Source organism: Pleurodeles waltl, chromosome 5 (assembly GCF_031143425.1).
Source record: "Pleurodeles waltl isolate 20211129_DDA chromosome 5, aPleWal1.hap1.20221129, whole genome shotgun sequence".
Classification (NCBI taxonomy): Eukaryota; Metazoa; Chordata; class Amphibia; order Caudata; family Salamandridae; genus Pleurodeles; species Pleurodeles waltl.
The window spans coordinates 646335762-646361660 of record NC_090444.1 but is presented as its reverse complement, the minus strand read 5'-3'; positions in this window follow the sequence as shown (position 1 = coordinate 646361660).

Below are 25899 nucleotides of genomic sequence, written 5' to 3'. Positions count from 1 at the left end.
CATTGGTGCTAGCCAGCACCCAGTCTACTAGTGCTAGGATCCAGCAGACATGGCCCCTATGTTTGCAAAGATGGTAAATATCTGCTGTCTCCCTTTCAAGCAACATAGTGCAGCAAGGTGGATTCCAGCGCTGTATTGTATGTAGCATTACTAAATCTGGTCTTTAGTCTACCGTCTGCATGGGTGTATTTTCAAAGTTTATACATTATTGATCCCACAACATGGCCTTCAGGTGGAAGGGAGTAGAATACCTGTCTTAGTTATGATTGCTTTGAGAGACACATACTTCCTCATATTATTAATTTTGATAGGCTCATGAGCACAATTAACTGTGTCATCAAACCATCAACAGATTAATATGAGACATTTCATACTCTGTGCTAATTACAACTACTCTTCCACTAATAGGTATATATATATTTATATATCTATATATATATATATATATATATAGATATATATATATATATATATATAGATATATATATATATATATCTATATATATATATATATATATATATATATATATATATAATAGCTCTTATCAAGATGGTGACAGTCCTCAGTAGGTTCCCTGTTCCTCCAAGGTCTATGTGCCTGGTAGGAACATCTATTTTTGCAGAGTCTACATCATTTGTGAGCCCCCTAGTGTATGCTACACAATTAGTCAAATATGTTAAGAAATTTGGTTGCTTGACCGTACATAATGTATAACTGATGTATGTTTCTGGCCTATTGAAGTATGATGTTTTGGTATGTGCAGACTTCAAGACCTGCAATAAATATATACTGAGTGGAGTAGTTGTTTGCTGCTCCTCTTGAAAAAATATTTTTAGATCCTGACCCACAGCAGACCTGCATTTAAAATGTCAACTCATTTTAAACCATATTCCAGCAATGGAATTACATCCCAACGCAAGGTAACACATGACAGCACTAATTTGTATTTACTAAACCACGCAAAGCCACACAAAGTGGTTTTACATGGCTTTCTACATAGCAAAATTTAAACAACAATGATAAAAATGAATGGCTGAAGCACAAAGTTAACTACCTCTAACACAGTTACCAAATGTATTCAAAAACAATAATAACATGATTTCCAAACAAAAACAAGTGAAAGAAACAGGTACAAGAGTATGAGGGAACAGCCACTAGACACCTTGTTTACAAATGGAATACCGTTACCCAGCACACTGTAGAAAGGTGTAATTGGTTGGTTTTGGCTATAATCAGATAATTTTAAAGACGATTTAATAAAGATTTGGCAACAATTCATGTTGTGGACTATCCTTGAGTACATTGGATGCAAATTAATTTGAACAGCTGTGTGGCATGGAGTGATTTTTCACATGGAGATTTAGAATATTGGACATTGTGATTACAAACTAATGCAGTGTGCTGTGTAATCTTATTTCACATAGTAAAATGTAATTAGTGTTGGGGATGCACCACTAAAGTAATGTGACACCAAGGCAAACGATTACTAAGTCTGCCCCTCTGCTTGGCTTTAACACATAGCGTAATACTATTTTTTGTAGACTATATACTTCATAATATTTAACATAAACATACTGTGAAAAACAGGATGTCTCTTCTGGTGTTGTTGTGTATTCAACATTTACAATGGGAGTCTGTGCCAGTCTCATACTGTGCCACCTTCCATCATTACAATGTGAAACAATATCTGCAGAATAACTCAGATGGCATTCATAAGTAAGATCAAGGGTATATTAATCTATAAAGAGGATTCTTAGATGGCTACTCAGCAACTACCACACTTCCACACATCACACAAATATGCTTAGCTAGAGCTGCAGTTTTGTAATGTTGATTATTTGCTGAGACTGTGGATGATGAGATAGATTGGCTATTCCATTCATATTTTGTTGATTAAATGAATTTTCAACCACATTTACCCAATTCAATAGTTTACAAATAGATAAATGGTAGAGTGTAGCTTTTAACCATGCATGATTTATTGTTATTGCACATGTGTATGTTGATATGCATTGTAACATATAGGTATACTTCTAATCAGTGAAAAATTGTTGAATCTAATAACTCTGACATCAACATCATTTCACAGACTGTATTGTGTCTTCGCTGTGCATGTCATCTTCTTCCTCTGTTGTGTCTGGACAAGAAGAGTCCCATTCTAGATGTAATCTTACACATATATTGTGAAGCACACATCAGTCCGATTTTGCACACTATCAATAGTGTGTATAGCCTTCTTCCACCAGACTCATCCGAGCATTTGAAACTTGACATCCAAACCCCAAATGACCATTCAGCTACATTTATGGTTTGGAGCAATGAAATATTATACTTCCTTTTTGGCTCCGTCTGTGGTTAGCTGAACAGATTCATCATCCATGCTTGGACAGCATAACCTTGATCACCTGACAACAGGGATGAAATGCAAATTAGGAGCTTCACCTATGACGGTTTAGGAAAAAATCATATGTTTACTCGCACTTAGTGTTTGCTGTTGTAAGCATGAGTTGTTTTTGCCAATATATGATTGTATAGTTTATTCATTTTCCCTTTATAGTCAATATATCTTGAAATTCCCTACCTCAGAGTCCCAATGCTCACATTGTTGGTTAGTGTGGTGGTATAACCATAAACACACATAGCATGTAGTACTATATGTGTTTATGTCACAGTATCTGACACCTATGTGGTATTTGGCAACATGCCTCAATTCAGAACACTTCATATAATTCAGTGGTATTAAAGGCCATTGAAATGTCTAGGAATACACAATATTTGCATGATTTACCTATGGACCTTAATATTCATGCAGCAAAGTTCTTAGGTAACTATGCTCATTCTGGAGCACTACCATGTCTTCATATATAGTTGTTATGTCACACATGTAATATACAGAACATGAGAATATAAATATTGGCCATGCTTTTTTATATGTTTTAGGTAGACGATTCCCTTGTAACATGGTTTACCATTACACACTGATTATTGTATGGCGGTACTAAGATGTGTAAGTTAGTATTACACAACCACAACCGTACAGCTGTGCTATGTAACTAAGTTGTAGGTATGTTTTGAAGTAGGTTCTGTCAAGATCACCTTTTTCACAATTACTCATATGACCAACACATGTGGCTGATACATGCCATTGTTTCATTTTATAACTTTGTTCAATTTTGTTGTCTTTTAATACACTATGTACAGAACGGTAAGAACAGTTTTCCATATATACATGGAACCAGCTAATGTAGGGGAATGTAATTCAAAATTATTCATAGAAATACATATTTGTATTTCACATCCACATACAATTTTATGAATTTGACATTAGACTTACCAATCAGCAGTCCATTTCCATACATACCATTCTTAAAGCACTCATTTATGGTGCAATGTCTAAATGTGTACGTATCATGGGTACGTATGGTACTTTGCTACCACATTGGTGAATAGGCCTTCATGGCCCAAAATAGCCTGCAGATTGATTGGAAATGTTATGCTTGCTATTTCTATATGTATGGACAGTTACTTCAGATGGCACTAATCGCACATGAGTGTAACCAATGGCTCTCAACACAGGAGGGAACCAGCAATTTCAAAGAGCCATTGTTGGTATTCAGTTGTTCTTAGCTAGTTTTTAGAAAATCTATCTATTGTGGAAAAAGTTTTATGACTGCATCCAGGACACTTGTGCAAAGATAGAAAAAACATTGCCAATGATATATCGGCATACATGGCAGATGCCTTCTGAAAGGATTCAGAAGCTAACATATGGAGGTACTGCCATCAGTTCCACATGGGGTGGTGTTCACTTGATTTTTATTCTGTTCACCTGATTTTATATAGCTCATAGTTACCCACTTGGTTTCCCAGTGCTGTTAGTGCTGATTGAAGTTAAGCGCACAAGATCGAATAGCAGGTCCCTTAAGAAAAGAGATAGGTTTTTAATTTCTTTTGGAATCTCAAGTGAATGTTGTCTCTTGTCAGCACAATAGGTAATACTTTTTAAAGTTTAGGTCCAAGATATGTGAATGAATGACCCCCACTTCTAGTTCTCTTAATTCTGGGGACAACTAGGAGAATTGTTGGATCTACGATTCCCTTTGGTCCGGTAAGGAGTGATCAGCTGATGCATAATAGGTGGACACAAATTATGCTTTGTTTGATGTACAATACAAAGAGCCTTATATTGTGTTCTGCTATTTATGGGTAACCAATGCAAAGCTTTCAGCACTGGACATACTGACTGTGTTTTGGAACACCCATCAATAGTCGTGCAGCTGCGTTCTGGATAATTTATAGTCATGCAATATGGCATTAGAACATGCTGTTGCTAGTTGTATACAAGCCAATCATCTCCAATAAATCAAAAATACTGTCCTCCTCCCTGATATGTATGAGGGTGATCCTTTGTCTAAATATGGACTCCTTCCTCCTTCAATGCAACTGTCACTGATGCAGACCACCACCCAGTTTCAGAATAATACCTCCATGGCGAAAAATAACTTGCCTTTGTCTGCTAGGTCCATTTGTATTGATGGCATTGCATAAGTTCTTGTGTCTGCATTGAGCACGGGTAGAATTCTGAAGCATTCCAATCATTGGTTTCCACTGCATAAGAGTGCATGACACAGTGATATCTTTGTAAATACCACAGTGTTACTGTTGCAATTGGATTTTGCATAGGAACATTTACCTTGCATACATTACTCACTGCATCAGACACAGAGAAGCAGCACAGCACTTGCACCATTCAGACAGATAAAAGTAACGCAGCCTGCCTACTGCATCACTTGATAGATTCCACTAAAGCCCTTATTTTGCCTTGAGTCACTTTGAGTGATGCAAAAGTAACACAAAAGCTTAGCAACATACGTATGTGTCAAATGTGAAGCAAAATCTGTAAGATATCAGAGAGCATCCCTAGCAGACAGCAAAAGAATCATGTCTCTCTCCCAAATTAAAGGGTTTATATAGAGTTTTCTTGCAAAGAGAAATATTAAAACTTCAAAGTCAGCATGGTAAGAGCACTAGTACAACAAATAACTCATATTTAAAAAAGCCAAATAACCCTACCATCTTAACACTAAACCACTACATGAATATTGATTGCCCCTTCTGACCCAATGTCACCTGGAGGTGTGAGAACAAACTAGTTGCAGATTAGACAAAGAACTATGGTGAATTAAGAAAATACAGTGTGTTAGCAGGAAGAACTTTAAGATTGTAGCAAGAGGCTTCCTCAAGCAGGTTCTTCAGAACGGTGTGTCATAAGAAATAAACAATTTACATCTTCCTGATTGTAGTGTAAAGTGAGAAAATTAAACGCAAAAACAACATTGTGATTCAGAGTCCATTCTAAACAAGATGACTCAGAGGCCTAATTAAGACTTACTGAAATGTAAGCCAGAAAACACACTTAGCGCTTCGTTAGACCTGGCAGCCTTAGAGTGGTAATTCCCTAGCTTTTTGCCTGCCCCCCACCATTTTTCTGACCCTGTTTTTGCTAGTTTTAGGCTGTGCGTACTTCACCACTGCTGACCAATGCTAAAGTGCATGTGCTCTGTCCCTTAAACATGGTAAGATTGGTTCCTACCCAATTGGCATATTATATTTAGGGCCTGTAAATTAAATGCTACTAGTGGGTCTGCAGTACTGCTTGTGCCACCCACATAAGTAGCCCCATAACCATGTCTCAGGCTTGTGTGTGCAGCTTCACTGCCACTTCAACTTGTTATTTAAAACTACTTGCAAGCCTTAAACTCCCCTTTTTCTACAGAAAAGTCACCCCTAAGGTAGGTCCTAAGGAACCCATAGGGCAGGGTGTTATGCAAGTGAAAGTAAAGGCATGTACAGTGTTTTACAAGTCCTGGAAGTGAAAAACTCACCAAGTTGTTTTCCACTAGTGTAAGACCTGGTCCTCTTATGGACTAGCGTTAGAACTGCCCTCACATACTTTTAGGTGATATATTCTGATCTAAAAGGATTAGTCCTGTCATGCGTAGTATGCAGGGAATTTTCATATTTATCACCCTCAATCCAATGGTCTGGTTGAAGGATTCAACAAGACCTTGAAAGGCATGATTGTATGCTTACCTAACGCCATAAAACGTAAGTGGGACATCCTCCTGCCATGCCTTTTCTTTGCTTACAGAGTCAGCGCTCCTGGAAATCGAGGCATCACCTTGCAGTGCGAAAAGAAACGATGCATCATGTGTGCCGCACCGGAAAATCTGATGCATTGTCTTATTTTTTAATACATCTCTTCCTCTAGGGCCTCCGTGTGTTGTTATTTTTGATGCATTCTAGGTACTGTGTGTTACAAAGATACAACAACTGATTCTTAAGGAGTGTGACTCTCTTAAACCTTTAAAGAATGATATCTCAACTGGTGCATATTAGATTTTTGTCGTTGTGAGCTTGTTTTATTCAGATAAATATTATCTATTTTTTCTAAACCTGTGTGGTGTATTTTTGTGGTGTTTTCACTGTGTTATTGTATGAGTTATTGCACAACTACTTTACACATTGCCTTCTAAGTTAAGCCCGCCTGCTCTGGGCCATGCTACCAGAGGGTGAACACAGGATAATTTGGGTTGGGTTGTGCCTTACCCTGACTAGGATTGTGGTCCATACTTGGACAGGGTGCATACCTCTGCCCACTAGAGACCCAATTTCCAACAGCCATATGATGGATTTGTTCAAATTCAATTTAATTGCAATATGTAATTATACATGTTTCAAATCAAGGGTAGAACAACAACAAATAATGCATATTTTAATTTAAATGCATAAAAGCTTGAACAGAAGGAACAGAATTTTTGCACAAATTAACACAATGATTACAAAGTTTAGTATAACACATAACATGCCATCTTCTGAACCATCAAACCATTCACCAACCTTTTCAAGCCCTTTACAATCTCACTAAACTAGGAATCCACTATCTCTCTCTAGCTATATTATTCAAAAGCTTTTCTTCACAAAATATATCAATAATGCTACTTATCGCATATTTAGGTACAGAACTATCGTAACCTCAAAACAGAACAGACTTTGCCCTCTTGTGCAAGATAGTGATTCCTCATATTATACATTGCAATTAATGCATTAGTTATAAGCAAAGCAATCTACAAGCATAGATAATCATCTAATTTTCACATCATTCACAGCTACAGCAATAGACAGAATCATAGCACCCACATGTGAATGCACTAATCAGGTGCACTTCTCTGTTAATTAGAGACAGCAATCAAACACAGTTGTGGAGGTATGGTTATTTTAAATTTGAGCTTGAGAGATAGCAAGCAGTCATCTTCCAAGTATGCTTTGCCAGATGCAGCAGGTGCAGTCTTTGCATACTGTTTGAAGTACATTAACATACATCGAAATAGCTGAGTGATATATGTGCCCAGACACTTGGTTTTGTAAGTAAAGCTTTATAGAAACATGAACTGAGTATCAATACATTCTCACAGTGTGAGGACAGGTGCAGTTTCAACATCTGCTGCTATTGTTCCTTCTTAACTATTTCTTGTCCCCCTGTTCCTTCAGTTCTCGAAAATAAAGGGAAATCTAACAAACAAAAACAGTTCTCAGAATTTACCCTCTTTTGTCCTTCGTGCAGAAGCCAAGGTTTGTTAAAATGCATGGCTCATGAAATCTCAGCAAAGACACAACATGGAAAAAACTGCTGCTCAATTTCACATTTATGCTCCCACGAACCGCCCTTTGAATAACTGTTTAACATGTTATAACTCTGCTATTCAATACTTATTTGCATTAGTGCGGCCACTTCTTCCTGCTGCATTATGATGCTTGAAACATGAACATTACTTGACGGTGATTGCACAATTTAATACATGCCTGACAGCAAATGGGGAAGCATATTTACACATAAACAAACAGCTGATACTGCAATAACTATAATGATTATTACCTTTAATATAGTCCAATCCTAGGCTTCAAATAGTGAAGAAATATCATCCCTAGAACCAACTGTTTAGATCTTTTACTGATGACACTATCATTGAAGATGTCCCACCCACCGAACACCCCAATGTTACCACTATTTCACCTCTGTATTTGCATTTGACATTATTATCTCATGGGCCAATCACAGGTGATCACTGCTTTTGATAGGATATAACAATAATCATTAAAGGCCACATGTATGATTGCTACATTTTGCATTTTCCCAATAGGAACTTTTAGTGACTTGCAATTAGGAAGTCCCAAAGTGGGATGTACAAACCTATGTTTGACACTGTTTGTGATTCCAAGTGGGTCGCAAATGGACCTGCCTCATCACTATTCATGAGGCAGGTTGCAATTTGTGACCTATTGTGACTAGCCAAAATCCTGAGGATTGTGGCCTGTTGGGGTCAGCAGATCACCATATCTGTGATTGTTTTTTAAATGAAGCATTTTTTTGGTAATGCAGCCCGAAAATGGGATGCGTTTCAAAAACAAAAATAAAAAGTTTTCTTTTTATTTTTCAAGTTTAGACAGTGGTCCATGAGACCACCGCCTTTTCTGAAAAAATGTTTGTGCCCACATTCGCAAAGGGGAAGGGGTCCCTTGTAGACCCCTTCCCATTTGAAAATGGATTGCTACCAACCTGAAGTTGGTAGTAAACTGGGAATATTTTGCGACTGCATTCTGGACGCAAAACATTCATACATCCACCTGCGACTCACTATTAGGAAGGGAAGCCCTTCACATGCCCCTTCCTGACTCACAAACTCTATTTTGCGATTCAATAATAGGTTACCCAAACGCAAAATAGGGTTAGTACATGTCAAAAGTCTATTTAGCGGTTGCAAACAGCCTGATTCTCAATTTGCAACCAGTATAACCTTATGAACATGTGGCCCTTAGCATCAAACTCAAAGGCAACAAAGAAATCCTGTGTTGTGATATAGAAGGATGTTTTAGACAAATCCAACAATCTGAGACATTTAGGGCCAGATGTAAGAAATTCCGGGTGAAGGATCTGCGAATCGCAAGGGGGTCGCAAAGACCCACCTCATTAATATAATTGAGGTGGGTCGCAATTTGCGACGCCTTGCAATTCGCGGCACTCACAGGGATGTTGGCCTGCTGGAGACAGCAGACCACCATGTCTGTGACTGCTTTTAAATAAAGCAGTTTTTTTTTATTGTATTGCAGCCCGTTTTCCTTAAAGGAAAACGAGTTGCAATACAAACGAAAAAATGAAACGTTTTTGTTTCATTTTTTCAGAGCAGGCAGTGGTCCATAGGACCTCTGCCTGCTCTGAAAAAAAAATTTCAGGGCCTTTTGCGAATGGGTTACCACCAGTGTGACATTGGTGGTAACTGCGAATTGCTTTGTGACTGCATTCGCGGTCACAAAGCAATTCTGCATCGCAATGCGAATCGCAAATAGGAAGGGGAACACCCCTTCCTATTTGCGACTCGCATTCCCATTTTGCGAGTCAGTAACTAGGTTACCGACTCGCAAAATGGGAATGAGCATCGCAATGTTCTTTTTGCATGTCGCAAACAGCGAAATTAGCTGTTTGCGGCGTGCAAAAAGTTTCGTACATCTGGCCCTTAATTCCTTGTGATAGGCATTCATAATTTGTATCATGCGCATTTTCATGAAACTATGTGGAAAGGTGGTCATGAAGATCTTCAGTAAGTGTGGTAATATTTGAATCCAGTAATTTCAGTAAGTATAGGTCATATAGGTAGAGGATAATGGCTGTTAGGCAGTAATGAGGATCAGGGCAAATGGTATACAGGAAAACCAGAACAGGAGGACGCTCCTTCTCCTACCTCGCTGCCACCACCTGGAACGCCCTACCCATCCACACCAGACAAACCACCTCCCTCCTCAGCTTCACGAATTAACTGAAGACATGAAGACATGTTTTTGTTTAAACCACCTCACCAGTATATGCTACACTCCCCCCCCAGCGCCTTGAGACCCTAACGGGTGAGGAGCTGCGCTTTACAAGCACTGATTGATATACACAATTTCTTTGTCAGCATGGTTCTTTTACATCCTAATTGTTCTTCCTGAACATTTGGACGCCAATGTCCTTATTCTTCTCCATCATTAGGCCCTGAGAGGTCACCACTCGTTCACTGTTCTGGACCCAACAGTAACATTGTTGGATAAGTCAAAAAGATGAACTTACTGTAGGGTGTGGCCGCAGACTGTATCAAGGACAAGGACCAGTGCCCTTGATGAGCTGAGGTGGCACATTCATTGAGGCAATCCTCTGTGCTGCAACTGGTGGCAAGGTCTGAGGCAAGAGAGCTCTTTTCATGTGTGTGCCATGAATCTAATTCTCATATCCTGTACATTTCACACCTTTTTGTGTTGCAGCGAGAATGTGTACAGGCCCTTACACCATGGTTGTAGACAGTTAGATCTCTCAGGGTTCTTAACCATCACCCATTCACCAGGTGAAAGATTGTGTTTGGGCCCCTGCAGAGGCAATGGCAAGACATCTTTCACCTGTTTATTAATGGCAGAAACACATTTGTATCAATTCAGCACTGTACTCTTAAGCTAGATCTCTCAGAGTTCTAACCATCACCCATTAACCAGGTCCTCTCATTGACAGTGTTCCCACTGCTCACAGTTTCTCCCGTAAAGGTGTTCCCCTGCTCACAATTGTACCCTCATACCAGTGCTCACTTCATAATAGGGCTCCCATTGTTGTAGTGCTACCCTGCTCCAGGTACTCACAGCACTAGCCACAACTATCCTTGGAAGAAATGATTCCACTGGGTTTCAGAACAAAAAATCAGCATTGCCCTGTTACTTTCCCATCCGGTGCTGGGTTTTACAAGGGAAGGGCCAGGAACCATCTTAATATGCAGGGTTTTTTCCCTTAGATGTCGGCCTTCCAGTCAAGTGGAGTGTGATCAGTGTATAAGATACATTCCCATCCTTCCAAATAGTAATAAAGTGCTTTGATGGCCCATTTAATGGCTAAGACCCCTTTTTTCATAGTGGCATCATTCTTTTCTAATGGGAACAATTTTTGGTTCAAATATAAGATGGGTTTCTCTTCCCCCTGTTCATCTTTTTGTGACAGAACCAAGGCGCCTGTTGGTTCTGTCACAAAAAGATGGTTGTGCGAAATCAGGGTTGCGAAGGATAGGCTCTGACGTGAGGGTATTTTTTAACACTAGAAAAGCATCTTAGACGGACTATGAAGGATACTGCAAGCCTAGTTCAGCTTCCTTATTCTTCATTAAGAGGCCAGTTAGACGAGTAGCATTTGTGACGAACAGGGTATACATTTTCTGTTGTGACCTACCAATTCCAAGAAGACCCTGAGGCCTCTTTTTGTTTTTGGGAAAGGTATCATGAGAATGGCTGCGATTTGCTATCTCGGCTGCTGTACTAAACCTTCTCCTAACAAATACCCCAAATAGTTTACCCTTCTGACTGCTAGGTAGATTTTTACTGGGCTTACCCGGAGGCCTACAGAGTCTAGTATATTTAGAACGTTTTGTAAGTGTTATGGATGGGCCTCGCATGAGGGGCTGCATATGGCAATACCATCAATATGCACTGCAGCACAGAGGGTGTGTGTTTTCAACAATATATTCATCATTCGCTGGAAGGTGGCAATGTCCCATGTAATCAAATAGGAGGCAAGTAATTGATACAACCCACCTGGGGTGAAGGCAGGATCTTTTGTTCTGGGGATTAAGAGGAACCTGACAATAACCCTTACATAGACCTAGTGTACTGATGTACTGGGAGTCTCCTAATCTTTTTGTCATTTCATGGGAATAGGATATCATTTCATTGGAATGGGATATGTATCATATTTTCTTTGAATTTGTTTTATTTACTTCCCTAAAATCAATATAAAAGTAAATGGAACTTTCAGGTTTTAGAACTAGGACAATAGGAGAGTTCCATTTGTTTACAGATGGTTCAATAACACCTATCTGCAGCATGGATTGTACCTCTTCTTTAATAGATTTCCTGTGGGCTTCTGGCCCACTATAGGGTTTTATTTGTACCTTATCTTCTGGTTTGGTGTTGATTGAGTTAGATATTATGTGTGTTCTCCTCGGAGTGGTAGAGATCACCCATTGATAAGGTTTAAAGTATCATATCAACTCTTGTTTCTGCTTGGCATCTAATTCAGGGTCAAGACGGGTTAGAAGTTGGTTGGATTGTTCTAGGACTGCTCCAAACAGAACAAGACAGGGACCTTCTAATTTCTTTAAGATTTTCATATGATAAATTTGGGATTCCCTTTTATCTTTGCTCACATCCACTATGTACTTGTTGGGGGCAATCCATTCTAGGATGGTAAAGCGTCCCTGCCAATGGCATAACATTTTATTTTCAGAAGAGGATAACATCAAAAGTTATTGTAAGTAAATAGGTGCACTCACAAAATAATACCCTGGCCTCAAGCTTCACAAAACTAAACACCTAAATATACATAATTTCACCTAACCAAAACGCTCTTCAAAAGACCCAAATTGGGAAGCGTCCTGCCCAACTGCCTTTAGTCCTGCCCTCAATACTGCTAACAACTGATATGCTGACACTGCCTGCCCATGCAAATGACAAGAATCTCCTCCAGTACCCTCTTTTGCCGTAGCCCTTAATCCCAAACCTAGATGCACAGGGCAAATATCCAAGTCTGGGTAAGCCGCCATGAACACCTGCCTGCCTCTCCCCTTTGGATCGGTCTTTGACCTCCGTAAGCGCAGCCCTATGTCGTGAGCCCTGTTGCAAACAGCGCGTCAGTGGAGACCCGGTGCTGTTCTGCACCCCAACAATTCTGAAACCCAAAATGCCCCAAAAAACATCCAAGACATAAGAGTGCGAAATAATAAGTATTCTACCTCATCAAGACACACCACCCTCAATGCCCGCATAACTGTTTTAAAAATACTCAATGTTATAAGCTGCTTCAACCTTCCGGTTACACCCTTCTCCCTGGCCAAACCTTCAAGTATTCTCTTCCCAATTCAGCCCCCAACATCGCGCAATCCCACGAAAGCTCATCCATGAAAGCAATACCTGCCAATTTCCCCGCAATGGAGACCCTTGACAAGCGTCTTCCCACCATATCCATAATGAAGTTTACCACATCTTCTACTCTGTCCTTATGAAAATGCCATTTCTGAGCGCTGGACTCCAAAAATTCACGCCATGCCCTGACATGTGCTTGCCGTGTGGAAGGGGCTAATGAATTCACCACCAACCGCCGCATCCTCCGTCGCCTATGGTCCACAGAGCTGCCGGCATAGTGGTTCTGCACATGGCCTCTTCTGCAACCAACCCATGGAACCTCTTCCACTGCGAACGAGATAACGCATCCGCAATGTCACTGTTAACCCCTGGTACATGTTGCGCCCTGAAAGATATGTCGGGAGCAAACACTCCAAAACAAAAAAGCGCAACAGCTGCAAAAACCTGCACATCTCTGGCAGATTGACGATTCACCACCTGAACAACTGCTAGGTTATCCACGTGGAACAGCACTCTTTTATGTATCAAGAGGTGACCCCAAACATGCACTGCCTCTACCAAAGGAAATGACTCCAGGAATGCAATGCTGCACCCGCCGCCACGCCACCGGCCATTCCTCCGTACAAAATCTCCCTTGCCAGTACAGGCCAAATCCTGGCGCCCCCGATGCATCTGAAAAAATGTGGATGTCCCATTCACACAGCGGCCATGTTTGAATTGGAATCCCATTAAACGATTCCAAAAATACACACCACATCCTCAAATCCTCCTTCACCCCAGTTGCACATGGTGATGCGGCATAGCGTACCCTGATAGGGACATACCTAGTCACCTGCAAAATGTCCGTCCTGCTCTGACTACTCTGCAGGAGAAATGTAGGTGTCCCAGTAGTACCCGAATGTCCCTGACTGTCACCTTCTTCCTATTGACCATAGTCTGCACTGTCTCGATCATGGCTTTTGCTTGTCTGACGGCAATCGAGCCACCATTTCCACCGTATCCAGTTCAATACCTAAAAAGGCCAAGGCCGTGCAGTGCCCCACTGTTTTCTCAGGTTCCAGGGGTACACCCAGGTCCCCCATAATTGCCTGAAATTGGCGAAGTACCACCTCGCAGCAATCAGAACCCTGTGGTCCGCAAAGAAAAAGTCATCTAAGTAATGGGTCACTTCCTTGTGGCCAGTCACCGTCTCAAATATCCAACCGCAGGAATGTGCTGAAGCACTCAAAAAGAGAATAAGAAATCGAGCAGCCCATAGGGAGCGCCTTATCTACATACCAACAGCCCTGAAATTGAATGCCCAACAACTCAAAATCCCAGTGTTCACCGGCAGTAATCTGAAAGCTGATTTGATATCTGTCTTCTCCACCATTGCCATTGCCACGCACACAACACTTTAGTGACTTACTCTAGAATGAAATCGTTAACGGAGGAACCCTCTGGCCAAGACAAGTGTTGTATCAAGCGATATTGCCCAGGTTCTTTTTTTGGCACAATTCCAATGGGGTAAACAATAAGATTCTGCAAATGCCAATCTGAAAAAGGACCTTCTATGCGCCCTTCTGCCACCTCTTTCTCCAATTTGAGCTGCACAATCTCCTCTTTTCCCCGGACCAACTGCAAATTCTCAGCCCAGCGCTGCTGTTTAGGCCCTTTGTATCCCAATTCAAACCCATGAAAAAACCTTTGCAGCAATAATTGTCCTGCTTGTCTGTGCCCATAGCGCCCCACCCAGAAACTCAGCTTGTCAAACTTAACTGGAGTAATAGCTTTTTCCCACAGAACCTTGTCCTCTTGACCGGGCCTGACCTGACCCCCTCGGGCACTTCCTCCCTGTCCTGAAGCCTGCGTTCCTGAGCTGCCTGCCAGTAACAGTTAATAAGGGCATGTCTACCTGCGCATTTTGAACACTCATGCTTAAACTCACAATATTCCCGTTTGCACAAACCTTTGTTGAAGTCCCAACAGGCTCCTGTCTTTTGCGTTCTACTTCCTGCTGCTCCTGACCCTTCCTTTGAACCTGTATTGGCTCTACCCTGGGTGGGGCGCTCTAGAAAGGGCTGATAAGTAATAGGCAAACCGCTTGCCATGAAAATGGTCTTGCCAAATTTTGAAGGGCCCATGGTATGCTGCCACAAATCTGCATAAATTTCACCCCATTGCACCTCAGCATCTCTTGCCATACGGGTGCAAAACTCCTCATCATATTGAACCCAAGCATATCCTCCATAATTGAGGTACGCCTTCTGAATGACATCCATGTACTTAAACAGCGCCACAGGCCTGTCAGGAAAGCGCTCACAATAAACACTTGCAAAAATCAGAAATGCAGCTGTCCAGTTTTCAATAGTTACTGGGACCTTGGGGCGTTTCGCTAATTCGTATTCCTCTTCCTTCGAGCTCTCTTTCGACTTTACTTCCCTGTGCAACAACTTTAGCATTTCAACATATCTTTTCTTTAGTGGCAAGCATAATATGAGCCCCAAGGGGCTTTGCCGTACCCATATATGGCAGGAGCTTTAGCTTCCCGCTTACCTTCTCCTCGCTGTGACCGTCTCTGGACTTACCTGACTTCTCCGCCGACCCTGTACTCACTGTGGCTCCCCTTTGATCCATACCCACCCCAACATCCAATACATATACCCCTTTATGCAAGCGCTCCCTCGCGCAGCCTGCGGTCGCCTCGATCACTACTGACACCCCACCGGGGCGTATCACCCCTATTCCTTTTTGCAATGACAGGGGCTGCTCCTGAACGGTCCGTCTTGCCGCTCCAACCGGTCCTGATAAAGAGTCAGATACCTGCAATGGCTTATGGACAGCATTAGACACTCCCCCCCCCTTTTATTCCACCATTCCTCCTACTCGCGTAACTCCCCCTCTTCCACACTGTCCTCATCATAATCTAATAAGTCATTACTGACACTCCCTTCACATTCACTGAGCAAGGCTCCCTCCAAAACCCTTGCTTTTTTTATACCTGTCACTGCTCCTGCTGCGTGAAGCAACGGCCGCCAGGAGAAAGTCCGCAACCTTCCTAGCCGTTCTGTAGGGCCAGGCCGCTGACTATCAGGTGCTATGCCTCCGGCAGGCGCAAAACCCAGTCCGGCGTGCTGCCCTTTCATGTTAACCTTGGCCTCCGCCTTCTCCTGTTCCTGCGTCCAAGTTGGTGCCATCCAGCCGGCCGTGCTGGGACCCGCCTTGACTTCTTCCCAGGGTTCCCAGGCCGCCACAAGCCCGCCTGAGTCACCTTTACTGACCTTATTCTGATCCTGCCAAAAAAGGCCCGGTGTGCTGGTGAGCAGAGGACTGAAAACCTGACCCTCCCCCTGCTGCTGTACTTCCCCCTCCTCCACCTCCCAAAAATCTCCCCACTCATCCTCTGACCTGTCCTCCGACCCTGCAACCCATGCTTCCTCTGCCCCCTGCCTTCCATAAGTGTGGCGCGGGACGCACCTTCAATGTTATCCCATCCTCGTCAACCTCCTGTTCCACTTCCTCCTCACTCCATTCTAAAAGTGGTCCTAACCCCTGCACCCCTTCTGGCTTTACAAGTGCTGCTCCCTCAAATGCTAACCCCACTCCCTCCCAAACATCAAAAGCTTCCTGCTCTCCTCCCATTTCCCCACCACTGTCAGCCTGAGTAGAAGCACTTCCTCTCACTGTTTTTACTCCCTTCCTTTGTACATTGACACCATCCCCCAGCCCCCCAAGCTCTGTGCTCTGTCACCCCCATAACCTCACCTTCAGGGTCCTCCAACCCTTTACCCTGCTGTTAAGCCCCTATCTTGCCCCCCAGACCCCCCAGACCCCCACAACCTCTTCTCCCTAGTTGCTGGTGTCCCGCGATCAGATTCCGCCCCTCCCCCAGCCCGCACGAAGGCACTCTGAGCGTGCGGCCACGCCTTCAAGGATAATGGTTGAGCCGATACACCAGCACTCTTCCTCTGGCTGGCGCCGGCAACACCCACACGCTGCCTCCGCCCCTTCATCCCAAACCTCACCTGCCGTTCCTCCAGACTTTGCGTACCACGTGGGTGCGAGCAGGTTGCCACAGCCGCCGCCACCCCGCTCGCCTCTTATCTTGCTGGCCGGGCACTTCTGACCACACCATCCACCAATAAATCTAGCTGCCCGTAGGAGCTGAAGCACCTGAGACACATGCGCGTCCATATCGCTGATTACCACGCCTCAGTGATCAAAGTAAGTCATAATAACATGCCATATGAATAGCGCACTGCAAACTCTCTCTTTATTCACTCCTAATACCAACAACGGTAATGATAACTACTGTTGGACCACGCTACCAAAAAACGCTGGGCGTAAAAACGGCTGTTCATCAGCCACTGTGTCACCTGCACAAAATAGTGACTGTTATAAAATGGCTGCCTTATATATACACACCGCCCCTTACTCCCAAAACGCCCAAAACAGCACCCAAAAATGGCACCTGTGGGCTGTACCACCTTCCACAAAATTCCTGGAGGGGAGACCTCATGAATTCGCCGATCCCCCCCGGTACCCCCATCTGAGACCTGCTGATGTTTGCGATCTGTGCTGAATCAGGTCAGGTGACTGTGAACTTTGGGTGAGCGGAGTCCACAGCCCAGCCAGTGGATAGAGTGCCTTGTTTGCCATCGCGCAGGTACACTGCTGCATGTGTATGGGTCTCAGGGTGTCTGTTCTGGTATTATGGCTCTTATATGGGTGTGATTTTGACTCCCTTCTTCTATGTTTGGCCCCCTCCTGTTTTCCGTGCTCTACCCCCGGTCCTGGACACGTGTTGTGTGTAGGACTGGATGCATGCTATCTGTAGTGTACCTCTGCACATCCTGAGAGGTCTGAAGTTTCCCCCTTCATGGTTCAGCTGGAGTAGTGGGTGGGCGGGGAGGTGGCCTGTCACCCTTTGTGGTCTCTGAAGTATTTGACTGAACAGGAGAATAAAGAGACACAAGATTTGCATGCCTGAGGTTTTGCTGGTGAAACCAAGAAATGTTTGTAATGTAAATATAGTTGGCTGAGTTAGGTGCCGATGGGCTGCGGCTTGGACAAGTGAATAAAATAATAGCTATGTTAAAATTGATCCGTGCAAAGCAGTCAGAAATGTGAGGAGAGTTTAGTCTCTGAGTGGAGAAATCAGGTGCTGGCAGAAAGAAGCAGGTAGTAAAGTCTGCGAGCGGCTATGCCTTTCTAGTTGGGTGATCTTGGGATCTTTCTAAAAGTTTGGAATTTGTCAGGTATGCTTTGATGAGTTCTTATCACGTCCGCTGAGCAGAATCACAGTGCTGTGCCCCCTGCGCTTGTGTGTCATTGCTGTAGTGCGGGGATGTGGGTGCTGTGTATATGAGGGAGAGGTGGCTGGCATCAGTTTAAGGACTTCTCCAGGATTAAATGCTGCCTGGGCTGCAGCCAATGGGATCAGAGAGGCTACCAGAATACTCTGCTGCTGGAGCTTCCATGCCTCTGCGTAAAGACAAGGCACGGGCATCCTTGCCCGCCATCATAACGGGAACGGAGGGAAGAGCGGAACTCTGTGGAATCTTACAGAATTTTTACATAACTCCAAGGAATTCAGTGGAGTACAACTCTGCGAGTTCTGCCCACCCTTAATCACATTACATTTAACAATAGTTAATCATTTTGGCAAGATAAAGCATTCATTAATTTAAAAGTCAGTGGACCAAGGTATATTTTTATTCCTTAAGATGCGAGGAAACCTTTTTCTGCCCAAAGCCTTCCAAAGTTTTGTACAACTCCAAATGCATATTAGGTATCAATATATATATTCACAGTTAATCCAGCACTCAGTTCACAGGCCCTTGTTAATGCTATTAATTTGGCTGCCTATGCCTGTTGGAGATGTCTCTTTCTGCAAGGTCATCCCCAGACTTTTTGCTTTCTCCTCCTCATTTTCTGACCTTGTTTTTGTCGACTTTAGGATTCTGGGAACTTTACCACTGCTGACCAGTGCTAAAGTGTTTCTGCTTAAAACATGGTTATATTTGCTTCTTCACAATTTACATATTTAAAGTGCTTGTAAGTCCTTAGTAAAGTGCACTATATGTGCCCAGGGCCTGTAAATTAAATGCTACTAGTGGATCTGCAGCACTGATTGTGCCACCCACTATAGTAGGCTTTCAAATATCTTGTGCCTTCCACTGCAGAGCCTATGTGTGCAGGTTTAAACTGCCATATCAACCTGGCAATAGTCCAAACCTTCATTTTCATTACATCTGAGGTAGGCCCTAGTTAACCCAAGGGCAAGCTGCAGTGTATTTAAAAAGTTGGATATATATTTTTAGGTTTTATGTCCAGATACTGAAAAACTCTTCAGTTTGTTTTTCAGCTTTGTACATTCCCTCTAGACAGTCACACTAAGGGAGCTTTGGTGTGACATTGGCATTCTGATGGCCCATCACCATTCTGATTAACCTTCCTGGGCTAGAATTGCGGGAGGAGTTTACCCTTACACCTGGATAGGGCTGTGCCTCTCTTCACTCAAAGGGCTGCATACTCCCCTTCAGAGAGTCGGTAGCCAGGGAAGGAAAAGGCAGAGATCTTGTGATCAAAAATGGTTGTTGAAATTTCCCCCACTTCAAATTCACATTTGGCTATTAGTACTGGACTCTAAACCCCACCTAACTAGTTCGCTATGGGGTCCTGAGGAGACTCTGCAACTGAAAGGATTTGTGCTGCCAAGAGGGACTGCCACTTTGCCATTTGCTTTGCGGTGTTGGCCTGCTACCTGCTGAATGCTGCACTACCAGTAGGGACTACCACTTTTCAACTTGCTTTGCTATGTTGGCATGCCTCCTGCTGCCTCTGCAGTGAGGGGGAAATTAAGATTCCCTTTTACATCCTCTACGCTCCCAAGGAAACTCCAAGGGCTTGTTGGCTTGCCCTCAGTTCTCTAGAGGTCTCTGTAGCATCAACAATTTCACCTAAGTACCACTGCCATGTGTCTCTGTCAATCGTGAGTCCGGAAGCAGAGCATTCTGACTTTTGCGAAGATCGGCACATGTGGAAAACTTCATATTCCCCCAAGGTTGCAAAGGCCAGGATTTGTGGGGAAGCTCATGTGTCTGCATCGCATGTTGAGCACTTTGTAATTCCCCCACGACCAGCGCATTTTGAGCACTTTTGTACATTGTGAGATCAGTGCTTATGGACCGCTTCTGTATCTTACCCCAACAGTGAAGCAGCAGCACCGAGGAGCTCTGCCTCGAGAAGCCAGAATGTTACATAGCAACAAGAGAAGAAGCATTGCCCTGTGCTGCTCGATCGCAAGGGACTGAGGAGGAGTCAGCACAGCCCCTTGAGCAGCCAGCCAGGCCAGGTACAGTCACTGAGGGAGTGGTACCGGCGAGGCCCTGCAAGTCATCTCTGGGTCGCCTTGCTTGTATTACTCAGCTGTGTGTGAGCATGCCAGACAAGGTCCCGCATGGCCGCTCTGATCTGTCTTGTATTATTTGCTCAGCTCTGTTAGTACTCACCGACCACACCAAAACCCGAAATCTCGAGTGTTCTTCCAGCACTCCCCAGTAAGACATTATGCTAGTTACCTTACAGGGAGCACCAGCATCCTTGCTGTTACACTGAACATTTACTGTAAAGAGCCTGATAGAAGTAAAAGTGGTTCTGAAGCTTCTGTGTAATTTTTGCTATAATTAATGTGTCATTTAAAGTTGTTGATTACTTGAAAGTACTTATCATATTTTGTTGTTTTGGTCTTCTTTTATTCAGATAAATATTCACTATTTTTCCAAACTGCTGAAAATGGTGTATAGTCTTTTTGTGGTGTTTTCATTGTGTTACTGTAATTTAAGTGTTGCACAAATACTTTACATATTTCTGCTTAAGTTAAGCCTGACTGCTCTGTGCCAAGCTACCAGAGGGTGAGTACAGGTTAATTTAGGTTGCATATCTGACTTACCCTGACTAGGGCTGTGGCCCCTGCTTGGACAGGCTGCATACCCTTGCCAAGTAGAGACCCACTATCTAACAGTGCCAATAATTATAATAGTCTACAAGTTTCAATGACATTGTGTAAGGTGGAAACAGCATAGGCTGCATTGGTAATACAGTCCTTGAGCTTAAAGCAAGAGACATCAATCCATAAGTCATCATCTCTTTCTTCCATTAATGTGTCCTGTAAATCAATTCTCCCTTTAGTCTGATCTTCTCTACACAATCATGGGGCATGTTAGTATCATTCTGGGGAAAGGGCAAGAAAGTCACTGGATTAAGTATGTTTGGTAACATGAGGACTGAACAAAAATAATTCATAATGTGTTAGTTTGTCATTTGCCAAATGAGTTTCCACTTTGTTTCACAGTATAATTACAGAGTGAGTTACATAGAGATGCACTTTGGGCCTCATTTTCAAAACCTGTGGGGTAAAGCGGCACAGCAAGTGCCTTGCTGCATCACCTCACACCACTGGGAAAGGGCAGAAATGTGCTGTACCTACAAGATACAGCACATTCCTGTCCTCTTTGCCACGGTGGCACACACATTGCTGAACTATGCCAAGGCAGGCACCCGCGAACCATGGTGCAAGTGTGCCTGCGTTGTGGGGATGATTGTTTTTGTGCAGGAAGGAACACCTTCCTGCACAAAAACAATCACAAGATATGTTTTCCTTTTTCTATGTGTGCTGCAAAATGCAGCACACATAAAAAGAGGAAAAAACTGGGAAAAATAAAGATATTTATCCCGTTGCATCACTGTTACTCCACCCCTGAGGTGGCATAGGAGTATGACGCATCCTCAGACTTGTAAATCTGGGAATGCGTCAGATTCCTTCGTGTTCCATGGGTGTTGCTTGGGAGCACCCCAAGCAACACTCATGGAACACCCCTTTCATGCAGTGTTATACATGAATGGGGTCTATATTTACAAGGTCATGAAAAGCCATGCAAGTTGGCTTTGCGTGGCCTCTATATATGGGCTCGCAGTGGCGCAGTGTGCCACTAGGGCCTTGTAAATGGGGCCCTTTGCGTCCAAAAATCTGTATTTCTGCTTGCTAGTAAGCCTCAAGCAACCATGTCTAAGCTGGTGTTAAAATAAGAGCAGGGTCTTTTTCCGTCATCCTTGTTTGTGTCAGAACAGCAAATATGCACCCATTGTTTCATGTACAAAGCAATCACATTCTTTGGTATAGTCAGGCATACCAAGAGAAGGAGCATCAGAAAGTGCCTAGTTGATTTGCAGAAAACTTGTTATGTTTAGTTAACCATGGTAAAGGTTGTGGGTTGTCTTTAGTTGTGAGGTTTAGCAAGGGCCTGGAAAGAAAGGAAACGTTAGGGATCCATTGTTTTCAATAACCTGCCATACTCAAGAAGGCTTGTTGTGTTGTAGGGGGTTGAGTATCCAAAATAGCTTTTACTCTTTGAGGGTCAAGTCTTCTCTCTTGTGTGGGTGTGCTAAACAGGCAATCTCCTGTTGAAGAAATTGCAGTTGAGTGCGAGATACCTTGTGACTATGTGTACCAAGAAAATGTAATAGGGGAAATGGTGTCAGAAGCGCAGACTGTTTCTATAACTCCTTGGGTTTCTTGTCCTTATTTCTGTTTTTTCTGTGCCTGTCTCTCAGCGTAGTATTGGGCTATGGCCAATACCTCTGTTAGTTGCTTTACTCCTTATGTTGGATCATGGGAATGAAGGGATATTCTTGTAGGTTCCTGAAGGCCATTTATAAAACAACTGGACAGAGCCCGTTGAGCCCCGTCATCAGCAGCATCCATCCCACTATTTGTAGTATTTTCTCTGTTCTAGTGTAAGATTTGTCAGGGTTTCTATGATGTCAGGATAATTTTTGGAAAAAGTTTTTAACCCTGTCATAGTCCAAGGGACATGGACATGGTGCCAGGAATTGTTGGTATCAAATCCTAGTACTTCACACATAGGGCCCACAATATTAGTGAACTGAGATTGATATGTGTAGGAAGTTGGCTCTGTATGTACTATTTCAAAGTAAGAAATAGCACCCACAGAGTCCAAGGGTTCCCCTTAGAGGTAAGATAGTGGCAAAAGAGATAATTCTAATGCTCTATTTTGTGGTAGTGTGGTCGAGCAGTAGGCTTATCAGAGGGTAGTGTTAAGCATTTGTTGTACATACACACAGGCAATAAATGAGGAACACACTCTCAAAGACAATTCCAGGCCAATAGGTTTTTGTATAGAAAAATATATTTTCTTACTTTATTTTGAGAACCACAGGTTCAAGATTTACAAGTAATACTTCAAATGAAAGGTATTTCACTCAGGTATCATAGGAACTTTGAATCAACACAATATCAGGTACAGTTTTAGCAAAAATGGCAATAAGCTATTTTAAAACTAGACAGTGCAATTTTTAACAGTTCCTGGGGGAGGTAAGTTTTGGTTAGTTTTTGCAGGTAAGTAAAACACCTACAGGGTTCAAAGTTGGGTCCAAGGTAGCCCACCGTTGGGGGTTCAGGGCAACCCCAAAGTTACCACACCAGCTGCTCAGGGCCGGTCAGGTGCAGAGGTCAAAGTGGTGCCCAAAACGCATAGGCTTCAATGGAGAAGGGGGTGCCCTGGTTCCAGTCTGCCAGCAGGTAAGTACCCGTGACTTCGGAGGGCAGACCAGGGGGGTTTTGTAGGGCACTGGGGGGGACACAAGTCAGCACAAAAAGTACACCCTCAGCGGCACAGGGGCGGCCAGGTGCAGAGTGCAAACAGGCGTCGGGTTCGCAATTGGTTTCAATAGGAGACCCAGGGGTCTCTTCAGCGAAGCAGGCAGGCGAGGGGGGGGATCCTCGGGGTAGCCACCACCTGGGCAAGGGAGAGAGCCACCTGGGGGTCGCTTCTGCACTGGAGGTCGGATCCTTCAGGTCCTGGGGGCTGCGGGTGCAGTGTCTTTAGCAGGTGTCGGGTTCTTTGAAGCAGGCAGTCGCGGTCAGGGGGAGCCTCTGGATTCCCTCTGCAGGCGTCGCTGTGGGGACTCAGGGGGGTCAACTCTGGCTACTCACGGGCTAGCAGTCGCCGGGGAGTCCTCCCTGTAGTGTTGTTTCTCCGCAGGTCAAGCCGGGGGCGTCGGGTGCAGAGTGGAAAGTCTCACGCTTCCGGCGGGAAACGTGGAGTCCTTTAAAAGTTGTTTCTTTGATGCAAGTTTTGGTTTCTTTGGAACGGGCCCGCTGTCCTCGGGAGTTCTTCGTCCTTTTAGATGCAGGGTAGTACTCTGAGGCTTCAGAGGTCGCTGGACCCTGGGGAACGCGTCACTGTTGCAGTTTTCCTCGAAGTGGGGGGACAGGCCGGTAGGGCTGGGGCCAAAGCAGTTGGTGTCTCCGTCTTCTCTGCAGGGCTTCAGGTCAGAAGTCCTTCTTTGTCTTAGGTTGCAGGAATCTAGTTTCCTAGGTTCTGGGGTGCCGCTAAATACTGAAATTATGGGTGTGTTTAGGTCTGGGAGGGCAGTAGCCAATGGCTACTGTCCTTGAGGGTGGCTACACCCTCTTTGTGCCTCCTCCCTGAGGGGAGGGGGGCACATCTCTATTCTTATTGGGGGAATCCTCCAAAATCAAGATGGAGGATTTCTAAAGGCAGGGGTCACCTCAGCTCAGGACACCTTAGGGGCTGTCCTGACTGGTGGGTGATGCCTCCTTGTTTTTCTCATTATCTCCCCTGGACTTGTCGCCAAAAGTGGGGGCTGTGTCCAGGGGGCGGGCATCTCCACTAGCTGGAGTGCCCTGGGGCATTGTAACATGAAGCCTGAGCCTTTGAGGCTAACTGCTAGGTGTTACAGTTCCTGCAGGGGGGAGGTGTGAAGCACCTCCACCCAGAGCAGGCTTTTGTTTCTGTCCTCAGACAGCACAAAGGCCCTCACCACATGGGGTCAGAAACTCATCTCTCAGCAGCAGGCTGACACAGACCAGTCAGACCTGCACTGAACAATTGGGTAAAATACAGGGGGCATCTCTAAGATTCTCTCTGTGTGCATTTTTAAATAAATCTAGCACTGGCATCAGTGTGGGTTTATTATTCTGAGAAGTTTGATACCAAACTTCCCAGTATTCACTGTAGCCATTATGGAGCTGTGGAGTTCGTTTTTGACACTCTCCCAGACCATATACTTAATGTGGCCAAAACTGTACTTACAATGTCTAAGAATAGACTTAGACACTGTAGGGGGCATATTGCTCATGCAGCTATGCCCTCACTTGTGGTATAGTGCACCCTGCCTTAGGGCTGTTAGGCCTGCTAGAGGGTAGACTTACCTATGCCACAGGCAGTATTTTGTGTGCATGGCATCCTGAGGGGGAAGCCATGTCGACTTTGCCGTTTTCTCCCCACCAACACACACAATCTACAATGGCAGTGTGCATGTGTTAGGTGAGGGGTCCCTTAGGGTGGCACAACATATGCTGCAGCCCTTAGGAACCTTCCCTGGTCACAGGGCCCTTGGTACCTCTGGTACCTTTTACAAGGGACTTGTCTGTGTGCCAGGGGTGTGCCAATTGTGGAAACAATGGTACATTTTAGGTGAAAGAACACTGGTGCTGGGGCCTGGTTAGCAGGGTCTCAGCACACTTCTCAGTCAAGTCAGCATCAGTATCAGGCAAAAAGTGGGGGGTAACTTCAACAGGCAGCCATTTCCTTACAATATCTGTCAATTTACTCAAGATATATGGCAAAACATTGTTACATTCATCACCTTTCAGGGTAAATGAGACCGATCTACCATTACAATTGGTGAAATGTGGAGGAAGCACCAAATCTAGATGCTGAAGTTGGTGTTGCCGTACATAATTATAGGTAATACATGGTGTATGTATTTTCTTCCCTACTTCTTATAGTGCACTCTTTTCCCAATATTATCACAGGTACGCAAATGCCTGTCTTCTTTTTTGGGAAATTTGCCAGTGCCCTTTTACCTACTATCATGAACAAATG